Source organism: Meriones unguiculatus, chromosome 5 (genome assembly GCF_030254825.1).
Source record: "Meriones unguiculatus strain TT.TT164.6M chromosome 5, Bangor_MerUng_6.1, whole genome shotgun sequence".
In the NCBI taxonomy this organism is placed as follows: domain Eukaryota; kingdom Metazoa; phylum Chordata; class Mammalia; order Rodentia; family Muridae; genus Meriones; species Meriones unguiculatus.
Window position 1 is genome coordinate 98,431,840 of NC_083353.1, and position 16,178 is coordinate 98,448,017.

Below are 16,178 nucleotides of genomic sequence, written 5' to 3' on the forward strand. Positions count from 1 at the left end.
GTACAAGTAACCCTTATTTTACCTACAGTCAAGAGTAGTGATGCAACCCTTCAGCTATACATGAGAGAAGCCATCTTACATGCTTACATCAGGAAAAAGACAAAGTTGTCATAGTGCCATAAACACACCCACACCCATGAAAAAGAAAAAGAAAGGGAGAGGGAGAAAGAAAGAGAGAATATTCATTTAACATCAGTTACATAATATTTTATAATTCTATTACTGTTGTTAACATAGTGCTATGCCTAATTTATAAGATAAGCTGTGTCATAATCATGTGCATGAGAACTCAGGAGGCATAGGACTAGGTGTGTGCATGACTTAGGTGCCTGCGATAAGGGCACAGGGTACTACTCAAACACTGTACAATATTATGTTCCCTTCCTCTATATGTTTGTTAATGCGTCCCTTATGCTAACAACTGGAGCCATGCAGCTTTCTCTTATGTAATCTTCAACTAATCCTAGAAAAATCCTGCTAATGATCTTGCTATTATACCTATTTTATGAATAAAGACACTGAGTCAAAAGCAACTTTTTAGGCTTCGAGGCTAAAAGGTCTCATTGACAACTGACAACCTGAATTCTATTTCCTGGACCCAGATGGTATAAGGAAAGAACTGACTCTTTAGAGTTGTCCTCTAACCTCTACCATCTATTAGATAGATAGATAGATAGATAGATAGATAGATAGATAGATAGATAGACAGACATCACCATGACTAGAAACAACTTAAGAAAGACTTTATTTTCGCTGACAGTCCCAGAGTGTAGATCCATAATAACAGGAAAGGCAGGCAGCCAGAACAGCTAGCTGGCTGATCTCACTTTATTGGCACACAGGAAGTAGAGAGAACAAATAGGAAGCGAATCAATGCTATAAGTGCACAAAGCCTTCTCCTGGTGACATGTGTTCCCCAGCAAGGCTGCACCTGCTAATGGTTTCACAACCACTCCAAACCACAGGGAACCAAATGTTCAAATGTCACAAGCCTATGGGGGAAATTTCTTGTATGAATCACAACAGGAACCCACCCTGAATGTAGGCAGCATTAGCCCATTGCCTGTGGGTCTAGAATTAATAAGAAGGATAAAGCAAGCTGACCACTAGCCTCACCTCTCTCTGCTTCCTGTCTATGGACACAGTGTGACCAGCTGCCACCATGACTTGTCTGCCATAGTAGAGTATATGAAGTGGACTTTATCCCTTGAGGCCAATTAAAGATTTAGCCCTCGAGTTGTTTTCGCCAGTGTCTTTCATCACAGCAACAGGACAAGTAACTAATACGCCCTGTAAAGAACACTAGAATGGTACAGCAAGAATGTTGGGAAGAAGCCAGTAGAAGTAAATCAAGATGGAAAGGAGAGTGAGGAGCAAGCAGCAAAAGCTGGCTTGACACGTTAGGAAGGTCACTTCTATCCCCACTATAGTGAGAAGACAATGCAGGGAATGGGGCCAGTTTAAATAAAACCAGAAAAGAAAAAGTGTAACATGCTCACTTGCTCTTCTGAGGAGGAGTCAGAAGGAGTCAAAACCCCAGCACGTGTGCATCTGTCAAACCTCTCCTTTCCTTTGTCCTTTCTTGAACTGGCATTGAGAGGACACAAAGGAAAGATGAAAACTCAAAATGGGGCACAGAAGAACTCAGAGAAAATACTTGGCCTAATGAATGAAGGGTGAGCAGGGTACCCCTCAAAGATATTTTACCTCTTTCACAGTTATAAGGGCTGTGATCGTCTTGAATAAATACATATTAAAGCAGCTTCCTTGAGCTATACATTACAGATTTTCATTTGTTCCATACATTTGAAAAATAAACTCCGTTTCGGTAAGAATATGGATGCCCTGTCTCAAACAGAATGGGGAGGGTGTTGAACAAATAATTCTATTTTAGAAAAGCTGGGCTCAGAGCCCAGAAAACAGGCACATTCAAACATAATAGGGATCCTAAGGGGGAAAATGACAGCAAGAAAGATCTAGAAGTACAATAGAATCAGAGAAAGGGACAGCTAGGGTGGGTAAAAGGACACAGCCCTTGCTTCATGACCTGGCATATGCTTTGTCAGAAGTACTCTGTGGTTCTGACCCAATTCCTACTGGGTCCACTGTGCTTAACAAGATAATATCTGTGAATCAGTGACAGTGGGCACAGTAGGCTCATTCTGGGGTGACCAGCTAATCTGTCAATGGTAGCTATGTTTGTTTCTTTAATGTTACTATGATAAGACACTCTTATGAAAAGCAGATTAGAAAAGAAAAGGGTTTATTTGCCTTATGCTTTGATGTCACAATCCAACATCGAAGGAAGTCAGGGAAGGGACTCAAGCAAGAACTGAGATGGACACCATGGAAGAACTTTTCTTCCTGCCTCACTCATTAATTCACCTTTCTGATACAAGCCAGAACCACTTCTCTATGGCTCTGTGCACAGTGGGCTTGGCCCTGCTATATCTACTAGCAATTAAGACAATGCTTCCACAGATGTGCTCATTGCACAGTATAATTTGGGCAGTCCCTCAGCTCAGACTCCCTGGGATGACTCTAGGTTGTGTCAAGTTGACAGATACTGATGGAAAGTAGGATGGCAAATTGCATAAAGGCAAATGGGACTGGAACGCGAATTGTCCTTGGGGTCAAGTCAAAGGTACACAATTGTCTGCCGTCTTTCTCTTCTAACCTTCATGCTCCAGATTCTTAGGCTCAGGCAGTGTCTGCCTGAGGAGGCGTCAGAAGGAGTCAAAACCCCAGCACATGTGCATCTGTCAAACCTCTCCTTTCCTTTGTCCTTTCTAGTCCTGAAGACAGTAGACAGTAAAAGCAAGTTCTATTGTTTTCCTTTACTCTCAGACCCAGTCCACTTGAAGGCAGTGGGCTGGGAGCTGAAATCTGACACCACGGCTTAAGGGCTGTGACACAGTGTGGAAATCTTGCTTCTTCTGAAGCCTTTTGGGAAGAGAGATAACCAAACAACGCCTTTCTCCCCATACTGTTTTAAGACATAAGCTCTAATTACAAACTCTTGGCTAGCTGGAGACCCCTTAGTGACCCTCTCTTTGGGGGACTTTGTAATGACAGTTACTGGGCAGTAGAAATCTTACAGGCATCCCTGCATTTGCTAAATGACAAACAGCCACCCTTCCAGTTCTAAATCCAGCACCTTTGGCAATATCATCACCAATAAATGTCATGTTTCTAATAGCATTTTCCCTGTAGAAATCAAACTTTTCTTATTCCTTAGATTCTTCGCACTTGGGCAGAACTCCTACAAATAGTCAAATCTTTTTCACAACATTCAGATGAAGATCTAAGTCAGTTATACAGCTAGAAAAAGAACAAGCTATGGCTGATGAGTTGCCATGGAAACCAAATCCCGACTGGAGTCCACTTCCACCCTCCATTGGGTTGGAAAGGCGTCCTCTGCACTTCAGTACCAAAAAGAGAAAGACCAGGATACAGTCAACTGTCAATCAACTTCAAGACACATGCATGTACACAGAGACACACATTTTGTATTTTGCGTGAATTCATTCAATGAAAGCTTTTTTATGTAAACCACAGCACCATCTTATTTCATAGATAACCTGATTATTGGCTTAATGATGCTCAAAAGGTATTATAGGAAAGAAAATAAAATTAGGAAACATTTCATTTTATACTATGAAACAATTTATACTATGCCTTTCCTTAAACAATCTAAATTCTCATCTGTCTGGTTAAACAAAGATTCAAATGGAATCTTTTAGTTGTAGATGGGCTTGGGCACTCTAGATTTTTCTCTGCTGATCTACACAAACTACAATAATAATCATTATTTTAATAACTGCCAGGATGTGCTGTCAAGATGGCTCAGGGGATAAGGGCAGCTGCCTCCAGAGCTGACAGTCTGAGTTTAATCCCCTAGATTCACATGGTTGAAGGAGAGAACTGACCCTGAAACTTGTCCTCTGACCTCCCCGTGCCCTTCATGTCATGAGTGTGTGACTGTGTGTGGACACATGTACACATACATATACATATAAGTAAAAATTTAAACATATCCAAAAGACAACTGTAAGGGTAACTTATTTCATGGGTGACTTATTACAAGATTACCACTCATTTAAGTACCAAACATCTAAGCTTCCCCTCATTATTTGCAAAAACTTCTCCCATGTTCACTCTGGCAAACATTCTAGCATCAGAGCTATCTGTTTTTCTTCCCTGTTCCCATTCTCTCAGCACTCATGAGAGCTGAGTTCTAGTCTTGAGGTTGTACTTCATCTTATCTGGGGCTCACTACGTCATCTGCCTCAGCTTCAGTATTTACTCTTAGGTGGCTCTATTCAAGAGTGCTCCAGATGATTGTTAGTCACTCAGCTCAGGAAACCTATGCAATCTCTATGTTTGATTTTCTGTGTTGTGGAATAGAAGACTCCTCACTTTGCTATATTAATAATTTCTGGGACATGTGAGTTTTAGAGTTTATTCCCACTTGTAAGATTCTACAAATTACACTGTGAAAGTGACATATTGTTTCTTCCATTCTGTTTTCAATTCACTAAAGTCTGAAAAATTCAGGGCATTTTATAACAATTATGCCCCGGTTGTAGATTATCCAAAACAAACGGATAAAAACAAACTTACATCACTTTTCCTATGGCCTCTCTTCACAGCTGCTGTCTCCTGGGTTGACACCTGGTTTTCTAATCCCTGAGTCCTCAGATAACCACACTCTAATCACCTTTTGGACTTCTTCCACTGCCTGCTGTTGAGAGCAAGCTAAGGAGGGTAACATGTGCCATTCTGGAAGATACCAGAGGGAACAGCTCATTAGAGTCGGGCAGCAATGGACTGCAAAGGTCAGGGACAAATGCATATCATAAGAACAATGGTAAATGTCAAGGTCACACAGCAGGGATTAGACAGCAAGTGTGGACTCAGAATTTCAGTGGATTGGAGTGTGGCCCAGCTTATGAACAAACATTTTAGGGTGACAAATGATTGCATTCGCTTTTAACTGTTTATATTCACTCTGCTAGCTAGCCATAAAGTTTAAAAGGAAGAAAATTGAGTTAACTCAAAATGAATGCTCAATTACATGCTTCAAATAATTTTGGATCTACCCTGCTATTATACAATAGCAGATAGTAACAATAAGGATGAACAAGAAGGATGACTATGCTTTCTAGTGCATCTGCCAACGCTACCATACTGTTTTTTGTGTGTTTTGCTGGCATTTAGCTAAGATATTCATGAATCATTGCACTTCATCTTTATGGTAACATTGAAGCTGTCACCATTATCTCCAGCTTACAGATGAATGAGCTCTAAAAGGGCACATGGCTTGCTCAAGGGCATTACTTGACAATTCAGACAGCCAGGTAAGGTAAACACAATGCCAACCTCTTGAGTTTGCTTAAAGCGTACATCTAATACCTACATTGGTTTACTAAGGCCACTGGCATACATTACCACTAAACAGCAGTATTTATTCTTATGTGGTTCCAGAGATTAAGATCCTCAAATCAGGATGCTGTGAGGACCATGAATCTGCCACTGAAAGTCCTAGGGAAGTGTCTGTCCTTGACTCTTCCCAGCTTTTGTCTCTTCCCATTATCTCAGGGATGCTCTATACAGCAGCATCACTCAGATTTCTGTTACGATAATTTCCTGCATTTTTCCACATCTGAATCTCTGTGTGGCCTTCCTCATGAAGACATAAGCTACTAGATTTAGGCCCTACCATAACCTTATATAATGTCACTGTATATAAACTAATTATATTATATCTGAAAAATCCATTTTTCCAATTAAGAGCACACAGCCTGAGGTCTAGGATAGACATGACTTCTGAGTATGTCATTCTTCTAGCAAGTCTCATACATTGTAAATAGGTATATATATATATATTATTCTTGTACCCATAAATAAAATGGACCAGTCATAACTATAAGTATTATGAAGGGTTACCCATAATCAGTATATGCCATTTTGAATTGTATTGGGAAAAAATAGGCAACAGGACAAAGAATTTTATAGCCTTAGAGTTTCTCTACTATATTTGTACCATGAGGATCAACCCCTGGTTACTGTGATGTGACTTTCACCAGGAAATAACTTTGTGGGATGATATGGCATAGTCAATGTGATTTGCATTTCAACTTTAAGGTCTTGAGAAAATTTTCAAGGCCAAGATTAGACGGTTAATGCAGAATTTTATTTACTCCAAGGAGAGATTTCCATCTTTAATAAAAAATAAAGGCACATGTGCGTCTAAGCAGGAAAAGGCAACAGAAAAGTCTGGTCAGTTTTAGCTTTTGATTCAGATAAAAACTAGATAATGCCAATAAATTTGAGAAGTGTCTGCCTCCAGCCCATCAGTACAAAACCTGCAGCAAAGTAACTGTGCTTATTTTGGACATGGAAGAAGAGCAACTGGCTTCTGAAGACAGATGAAGAAAAAAAAATTCTGTAGCATGGTATTAAATGCAAAAAAAAAAAAAAAAAAAAAAAAGCCCACTCTTTCCCTACCTCTTTCTGATGCCCTCATGTCTCTCAAAGTCCACCTTTGTTCCTTAGAGATCACAAATCTTCCCACTGACAGTCGGGAGGCTTGATGTATCGTTAAACAGGTGAGCAAAATCCTGACCCTTAGGCCACGTCCTTCCTGTCCCTTCAGAGCCAGGAGAGAGAGTAATGACCTCATGTGACAAGAGCTTCTGATTTGGCTGGAACTATTTTCACTGTAAAATGCTGAGCAATGACCTGGCATTAAAACTCTTGTTACAAGTTGCCTGTCATCTATATCCTCATTTTACAGATGATGAAATGAGGGCTCCAGTAAGGAACTCATCTAGAAAGCAAAACCACTCCGAAGAGGCTTTTAAGGCAGTCTGACACACATAATCAATATTCATGAATATTTTAGTAAAATTAATGCACGACTAAAATAATTTCATGTTTTAACCTTAAATTTTAATGGAGACAGTGGACATCTGTGGAACAAAAACACTGAGCTTCTTTCTTAGTCAAGATTTATGTGGGAGATGTGGGATGGCTGGGAGAATGGCTGAGAGGTTAAGAGTTCTCCCTACATTTCCAGAAGACTTGGGCTCAGTTTCCCAGCATCCATATCAGGAGGTTCACAGATGCTTTCAACTGTAGTTCCACTGGATCAGATGTTCTCCTCCGGCCTCTGACATTACTGCATTACACATTGTTCTATAGGCATACACTGAAGCACACATACATACATTCAAATAAATAAATTTGTATATGTTTAAAAACCATAAATGGGTGTTTCGAGGTAAATACATACTGATGGCAGAAAAAGTAGAGGACCTGAAGGAGTCAGAGGTAATTCACAGAAGTTACATGTCAGTCAGATTTTTGTGGTTAGATGTCCATCTTTATACATACCATAATGCCCAGAAAGTTGCCCTGTATGTTTTGCTTTTAATAACTAGAAATGCTGTCACCAGTATTGAAAAGAGCCAGTGAAGTTGATGCTGGTATTAATCACATCCTTCTTGCACATAGATTTTAGAACATTACAGTCTAGCATGTGTGTGTTTTTGTATACACATTCACACACACACACACAGACAACTATATTCTATAGGATCCTAGTGTGCTAGGAGGCTGAATGAATGACTAAGTAAGGCTGAGTATAAAAGATGCATGAGACAGGAGGTTTCAGGGATACACTGTTGAACAGAATAAAATTAGGAAAACATAGATCAATTCGGAAAACCTGAGATTTATTATCAACCGCAAGGCCAAAAGATGGTGATGGCATGCAATTCATTAAGAAACTGAGTGGTAAACTTTATGTATAGGCTGTTCTAAGTGGAACACAAAGGCTGGGGTGTGACTTTCTCCATAAAGCGCTTGTTTTGCATACATGTGGATCTGAATTTGGTCACCATAAGCAATATTAAAAAAAAAAAATCTGGGGCTGGAAAGATGGCTCAGTGGTTAAGAACACTTGTTCTCTCAAACGACCCAGATTTGAGTCCCAGCACCCATATGGTGGCTCCCAGCACCCATTTGGTAAACTCCAGGTCTAGGGGATCCAACAACCTTACTCTTTTCTGACTCCTGCAAACACCATGCATGCAGGAGTCATACAGGTGTGTGTGCTCGCAAAACGTCACGCTCACAAAGATAAGATAAATTAATTTACAAACAAAAGGAAATCCAATCAGGTACCTGCTTGTACCCTATCCCAGGCGAGGCACAAAAGGTCTAGCTGTCCTAACCCATTTCGTAAATTTCAGGTCAGAGAGAGACCCTGATTCAAGCCTTGTCTACTCCCCAACACACACACACACACACACACATACACACACACACACACAAACAAGGGAGATGGTGTCTGAGGAAAGAGAGCTAAAGTTATCCTCCGTCCACGCAGGTACATACACATGTCCACTTACACCCCCCCACCCCCCCACCCTCCCACCCCCCCCACCCTCCCACCCCCCCACCCTCCCACCCCCCCCACCCTCCCACCCCCCACCCCCCCCACCCCCCCACACACGCACACACACACACACACACAGAGAGAGAGAGAGAGAGAGAGAGAGAGCAAAGCATGGCACTCAGGAAGATTCTCCCGCATTCTGCGCAGACCTGTAAATATTCTCTAAACAAGCCCAATCCCTTGGCCATCCACGAGAGGATGTCTAAAGAAGTCTCACTATGGCCCATATGAATCTCACGTTCTTTCCAAAGGACTTTCACTTTGTATCCCAGCTGTGGCCCCCTCACTCCTCCCCTCCCCTGCTTTGTCTTCCTCTGTGGCTTGGCAAGGCTGCTCCCCCATCCAGCGGAGGCAGTCAAAGAGCCAGCCAGTGAGTTCAGATCAGCGATAGTCCCTGTTCCCCTTACTAGGGACCCACTTGGATACTGAGCTGCCTTGGGCTACATCAAGTATTTCTTACATTGTGTTAAAATCAGTGATACCCAGATTAGGAAACAATGCAAAAAAGTGTCACTGATTTGTTTGCTTAACATTTATATATTTATTTATTAGCTGTTAACTATGAACTCAGTTATTTATGCAGTACTAAACAGACATGGTCTCTGATATCCCAGATTCTTGTCTTATGTAGCCCAGGATAGAGTGGAGATCACCAGTGAGGAACTCAAAATCCTCCTGCCTCTGCCTCCTGAATGCTGGGATGATTGGCCAGATGTCACACACTCTTTTAAAAAGTAGTGTTTAATACTCACTTACATTTCACCATTTGCTAAGCTAACCTAAGTAAGTTATGTTTTCTTTAATAAATATACAAGTTTTATTCAGATCATATGCTTTTAAAGCATTTAAAATTATATGCATTTAAAGCTGGTGGGGAATCAAACCTAGAGCTCTGAGGATCAAACCTAGGGCTTTGTGCTTGACAGGCAAGCAATCCACAACTGAGCTACATACCATGTTCCAAATTTGTTTATTATTTGGTATTGTGATCTCTCTTAAACTAATCTCAGTGTATAGTCGTGGCTTGTCTGGAAATTGCTATGTAGTCCAGATTAATTATTACTTTACCACAGGTCTATGGCGACTCCCTGTTCCTTGGCATCCATACCAGGCACAAACCACCACTCCCATCTTTAGCATCTTGGCTGGGGCAGGAGGAGATATTGAAATGTGATGTACCTACCTTTTGAAAGATGACACCCTTCCTACTTTGGAAAACATATAACAATGGGCACATACTATTTTTATAATAAAAGGGAAATAAATTAAATATGCTGGGTAGTAAAATTTACCACATGGGAAACTGTTGTTTAGAAGGACCTAGAAGATCTAATTACAGGATTATTTACAGAACACCATGTGATGCCTCCTTCTGACTTCATGTCATAACACCATGATTGAAGGCTTCAGAGCCAGAGTCAAATTTAGATCTCCCACTTAGAGACTGTGGCAATCACAGTCTTCTGTCGCAGAATCCCAGCTTATTTGAAATTCACTAAGCTCCAACAAAATGGCAATGAAGAATACAATAGAAGTTTTACGTTGCTCATAAAGATTTACATGCTTTTCCTAGGTTCACCCTTTTTAAACAAAGGGTATTTGATCCAAAACAACCTTACACGTTTCTGGCATGATCCATGTGTTTGTGTAAGAGTACAAATGTATATGCATGGACAGTTGTGTATAAGTGCACATGTACGTATGTGTTTTGGCACATGTGTGCATACACACACACACACACACACACACACACACACAAAGTCATTCCTCAGGTGGCATCCACTTTACTTGTGAAATGAGCTCTCTTATTGGCCTGGAGGTCATAGATTCAGCCAGGCTGAGTGGCCAGCACACTACAGGGAGAGACCCCATCCACTAGCTAAGACCTTCTAGGCTCCCCCAAAGCTGGCACCACAGATCCACTTCATTATAGCCAGCCTTTTGCAAGGGTGCACAGCATGAAACTGTGGTCCTCATACCTGCAGACCAAGCATTTTACCTACTGAGCTCTATTTCCCTCACCCTGTGACAAGCTGAAGAGAAATGCCAATTAAGGAGTAAGTCAAAAGTACGAAGGAAAAGGTCCAGGTGCACTAAAACCCCAGCTCCTCCATATGAGCTTTAGCCTGATGGCAAAACAGAAATCTTCCCCCTACATCTTTTCTTGGATTCACAATCAGTTAGTGAAGGTGCCGAAATTCTAGCCCCCTACCTCTAGTAGAATTACTCAGCAGAATTTATTCCCAGACTCTCAAGTCTGATCTTTAGTGTCCTGAAGTAAGATCCAAGGTCAACAAGAAGGCCAAGGAGGTACACATCTAAGCAACACTGCCCACCACTGTGCCACCCTTGCCTGGGCTTCAGTCTCATCCTGTAAGGTGGGCAAGTAGGCAAGTTGTTAAAACTATGAACTCTCATTCCAGGAGACAGTGCCCCACCCCCACTGCCTAGCCTGGGCCTTTTCTTTCTCTTAGCACAAGATTTCTGAGGAAATTCCCATCTCTTTGGGGTTCATTGCTTCAGTAGTCTAATAGTCAGACTGAGATACAGGAGTGTCTTTTTAGAGTGTCTTCATATCTGCCATGCCACTCACAGTGTGAAGTAATAGACAAATCCTCTGTCTAAATGCAAGCTGATTCATGTGGACGCCCATTAATGGCTCATCCACTTTTCTCCATTTGTTTGTTTCGAAGTTTTATGTTACAAAAATAAAATGCATTTAGAAAAATTTAAAATAATTCCACCAAAAGGGAGTAGCTTTTTGTTTCTCTTTTCAAAATATTTGATATTCATTTCCTAAGGAATCTTTAAATGTGCTTAAATGTACTGTTCCAACTCTACACACACAGGTGAATGCATATTTTGCTTCCCTGTAAATAAATTGAACTGCACTGTAATTCTAATCCTACACACACATACACAGACAGAAATACGAATGCACATGCACACACACACACACACACACACACACACACACACACACGTTCCCAAAGAGATTATTTCCCTGTAAATAGACTGGATGGCATTATACTTTTTAACTCTGTGATTACCTCTGCCATCCAACAGCATATTAAACATCCTGCTGGAGCATATCTTTATCAACTCTTTCAATGTCTGCTACAGTATTTACATGCATACTTTTAACCATGTTTTACATAATCCATATATTTTATAAAAACCTTTACAATATAGAAAGTTGTAAATTAAGATGTAAAGACTCTGAAAATTTCACATTCCCATTTCTGCATCTTGTCACCAAGTATTCGCACTGGAAAATGATTCAACATTAAGATCACCTTAAATATTGTTGATATGAAAAAGCACAGCTCTCATCTTAAAGGGAATAAAAGAGAGTTTATTCTGGAGCCATGGCCAGGGAACATGGATTTTGCTTACAGTAAGCAAAGAAAGTCATAAATCAAGGCAAGTTTAAAATACACAGATGGGTACATCAGAGAGGTGGACACAGCACGTTGTGGGAAGCTTTTTTTATTATTGAAAATGTATACATTACATTCTGGTTGTGGCTTACCCTCTCCCAGGTCCTCAATATCTCTCTACCTCTCTACCCACCCAACTCTACGACGCCCCTCTTCCTTTAGAAAACAACAGGCAAGTTAAAAAATAGTAAGTAAACAGAAACAAATAAAAAAATAATAAAAAAGAAAAAAAATAATATTTAAGACAATATGTGTTAATTTTATTTTACTGTCTTCATTGACAATGAACATTATTGGTACTAAATAATTGTTATATTTAAAAAAAAGAAAAAGAAAAAGCACAAGAAACACACACACACATACACACATACAAAATCCATAAAATCACTAAGAAACCATAATAGGCAAGCAAAAGAGCATTTAGACAAAACAAAATGACAGAACACAGCAACTGGGGTTTTAAAAAAATGTACAAAAATACTATTGAGTTGGTTTTCTGTTGTCCGTCTATTGCAAGGCATCGGGCCTGCCCTTCAGTGTGGTTTATATACCCATTGAGATGCCACTGAAGAAAACTGATTTCCTCTTTGCAAGCAGTTATCAGTTGGAGAGAGCTTGGTTAAGGGTGAGAGATTGTGGCCAGTTACGCATCTCAGTACTGGGCTGAGATCTGCGTTGGACCTGTGCAGGTCCTGTGTGTGCTGCCACATATGTACACCAGAACCTGCTTTGTCTGAAAGACACTTTCCTTTTGGTGACATCCATTAATTCTGGCTCTTACGATGTTTTCACCTCTTCTTCTTCGTGGCTTCCTGAGCCTTGAGGGGAGACGTTTGATGAAGACACCCACTTAGGACTGACTGTTCTAAAATCTCTCACTCTGTGCACACTCTCCAGGTGTGGGTGCATGTATTCATTCCCATCTACTGCAGGCCGAACTCCTCCGATGAAGGCTGAGCAAGGCCCTCATCTACGGATATAGCAGAATGTCATTAGGACTCATTTGACGTCTGTTTTCCTTTAGCAGAACAACAGTGCTTGGTTCTCCCCTAGGCTCATGGTCTTATCTAGTTTCAGATTCTGCCACACTGATTTCCATAGTGGCTGCACAAGTTTGGGCTCCCACTAGCAATAGATGAGTCCCCCCATTGCTCCACCTCCTCACCAACACTTCTTTTCTTGATCTTGGTCATTAACACTGGTGTTTTTGACTAATTCATATCTGTCTAGCCCCTTTGAGGATATGTAATGACTGAGAAAGCTAGAATGTATCCATTGCATTTTAGCAATGCTTTCAAAGTCTAATACTCATAACATGAATATAGAGTTTGTAATTTGATGAACGTAAATGCATATCTACCCTACCAAACCATCCCTACATTTAATAAACATGTCAACACATCCCAACATATTGCATCTTTTTAACAACTTCTTCCTCTCCTACAGGGAGCTGATTATTGTGGGTCAATTAGGCGTTTCTGGAAGCTCTGTGTAAAGGGAGCCCCACACATGCACTCCTCTCTCTAGGCACTCAAGTTATTTTGAGATTTAGCATGCTCATTAGATTAGCATCTTATTTCCAAAGTCCTAGACATAAATTTCTTTCCTTGCAAATGGACACTCAGGTATTTGAGCATCAGCGGTTGAGAAAACTGTCCTCTTCTACTAAGAGAACTCTGATCCTTTGTTAGAAAATGAAACTCATTTCTACAATTTCTATTCACATCCAGTGGTCCAGTTATCTTTTCTTTTACTAGTTCCATGTTTTCTGGGTTATAGACTTTTACGGTGATTCTTGAAGTCAGGGATGTCAGTCCTGCAACTTCTGATCTTCACCTTCATTCTCATGTTGGTTTTTATAGTGCTTTGCCACTTCATATGAATTTATTTAAGTTTAAAGTCAGTTTCTTAATATTTACTAAATAATTTGCTGGATTGTGGTTGGGATTACATTGTTTCATTTAAACAAGCTTAGAAAATCTGACTTCTTAACAATACTGACTCTCATCTTTCTGCTCATGAACAGATGAGGTTAGACTAGATTTAAAATGACCTAAGAGATAACATATATATATATATATATATATATATATATATATATATATATATTGCACTCTGAGGGTATTTCCAGAGATGCCTACCTATGGAAGTAAGATTCACCCTAAGTGTTGGTAGTTCCATTTTATTGCTTGGAATCCCATACTGAATTTAAAGAAAAGAAGAGAAAGCAAGGTGCTAAGCACGAGCCTTGTCTCTCTCTCTCTCTCTCTCTCTCTCTCTCTCTCTCTCTCTCTCTCTCTGCTTCTAAAATATTATGAGATGTAAACAGATCACATGGATAATCCATGATTCAAAAATAAATGCTTCATTCTTTAAGGGAAGTTCTTCATTTGCTTCCGTCAGATACTCGTTGACTGTAATAAGATGACTAACAAGTATACAAATTTGTTAGCAAATTTGGGGTTGTTGATAAACATTGTTATGACTGGCCATGTGGTTGATAGGTTTATGAAAAGGATGTAGAAGAGTTTGGAACATTGGTGTAGAGAAGTTCTAGAATGCTTTGAGCTAAGCTTAAGAGATCATTATTGTGATAGTTTGAAAAATCGGAATATAGAAGAAATAAGGACAAAAGAGGTTCAGCTTTTAAGGTTTCAGAGGCAAAAAAGTACTTCATTGGGAATGAATCAATGTAACCCCAATCATGATCCAGCAAGTTATTTTTGTAAATATTAAGAAACTGACTTTAAATATAGAGGTCATTCATGTTACATTCTGGCAAAGGATCTGGCTACATTTTGCTTATGTCTGGAAAATTTTAGTAAGGCTAAACTTGAAAGGAATTGAAAAATTTATCTGGTGGAGGAAAGTTCAAGAAAGCTAACATTCAGGGTGTGTCAACTCATTGCTTTTATCCAGGTCTACATCGAGAGACTGAAGTACCACTGAAACAGAAACATATAGCATAGAGTGTGGTGAGGGAAAGAGCTGAAGTGAGTTTAAAGTTATACACAAACCTGGGCATAGACAAAGCATCTGTGATTGTTAAAAGGATAAATCTAATTAACCAGAAGCAAAGCACTCTGTCCTGAAACAAGCCACTGAAATCTCTAACTATTCAACTGAAAATGTATTTGAAATGATATCTCAAACTGCGAAATGTCTCGTAGAGGGGTTTCTGTCCAAAATCAAGTGACAGAGAACTGTTTTCCCAGGTTCAACTGCCCAGGGGCACAGAGGCCAATACAGCTGTGACAGAAAATGTTTCTCCTACATCTTGAGCTAACAACAAAATTGAGCAGCGCTTGTCATAATATATTGGGTTTCCAGACATGCAAATTGCAAGAATGAGAAGATCATGGAGGCCTGAATCTTAGGCTTGTATCGACAGGGTTGGATTTCTTGCTAAGATGTACTCAGAAGCCATATGTGAAGCTATGAAGGTGAAGCCAAATTCAATGAAGGTGACAGAATGTTGGAGCTGCTAGGACTAAGGGATGCACACCAAGAAGAGCTTCAGGTATGAAGAGGCATTTCTTACTAAACATATAATGACATTTTAGCTCTTGCAAATATTTCCTGAACAGTACAATATAACTATCATGCTTAAGGCAAACCACAAGGGATGGTGTCTAGAAGATAATGTCTTCAAATGTACAAATGTATATGTCAAAGAGCTTTAATTAAAGATCATTTTTCAACTGCTCTACTAAGAAAAACTTGAATGACTTGGTCAGCTGTTTTCCAGTTTGTTGGAGTTTCAGGTCTTGTCTCTTTGGAACCAAATGCTGTGTTTCTACCAAGAATTACTATAACTCAGGTTCATGAGGCAGTGTTCCCAGATCTTTGTAAACCAGAATGTCAAAGTTATTTCTTGTTAATAGAATATGAAACACCAGTTAATAAGAAAAGTTGTAAATTGTAAAAAATGCCTAATAATAAAGGCAGGGAAGGGTTCTCCAGCAGTGGCCACCTCACTTGTGTATAGCTGGAATGCAGCTATCCGAGAAGTGCTCCAAGGAACCATATCAATCTGTCATCTTACTTTACAGATATTATTTGCTTTGCTGCCCAAAGCTGAACCAAGATGGTTTTTGGGTCCCTAGAGCATTCTGCCTAAATAGTAAATTGGCCATGACAATTTCTCAAAACAGTAGGTCAAGCCCCACTAGACAGCTATGAAATTAGTTTAGTAGGTCATGGTGTGTATGTCTGTGGGTGTGAATGTATGTTGTAGGTCTTGTCTCTTTGGAATCAAACGTAGTGATTGTGTG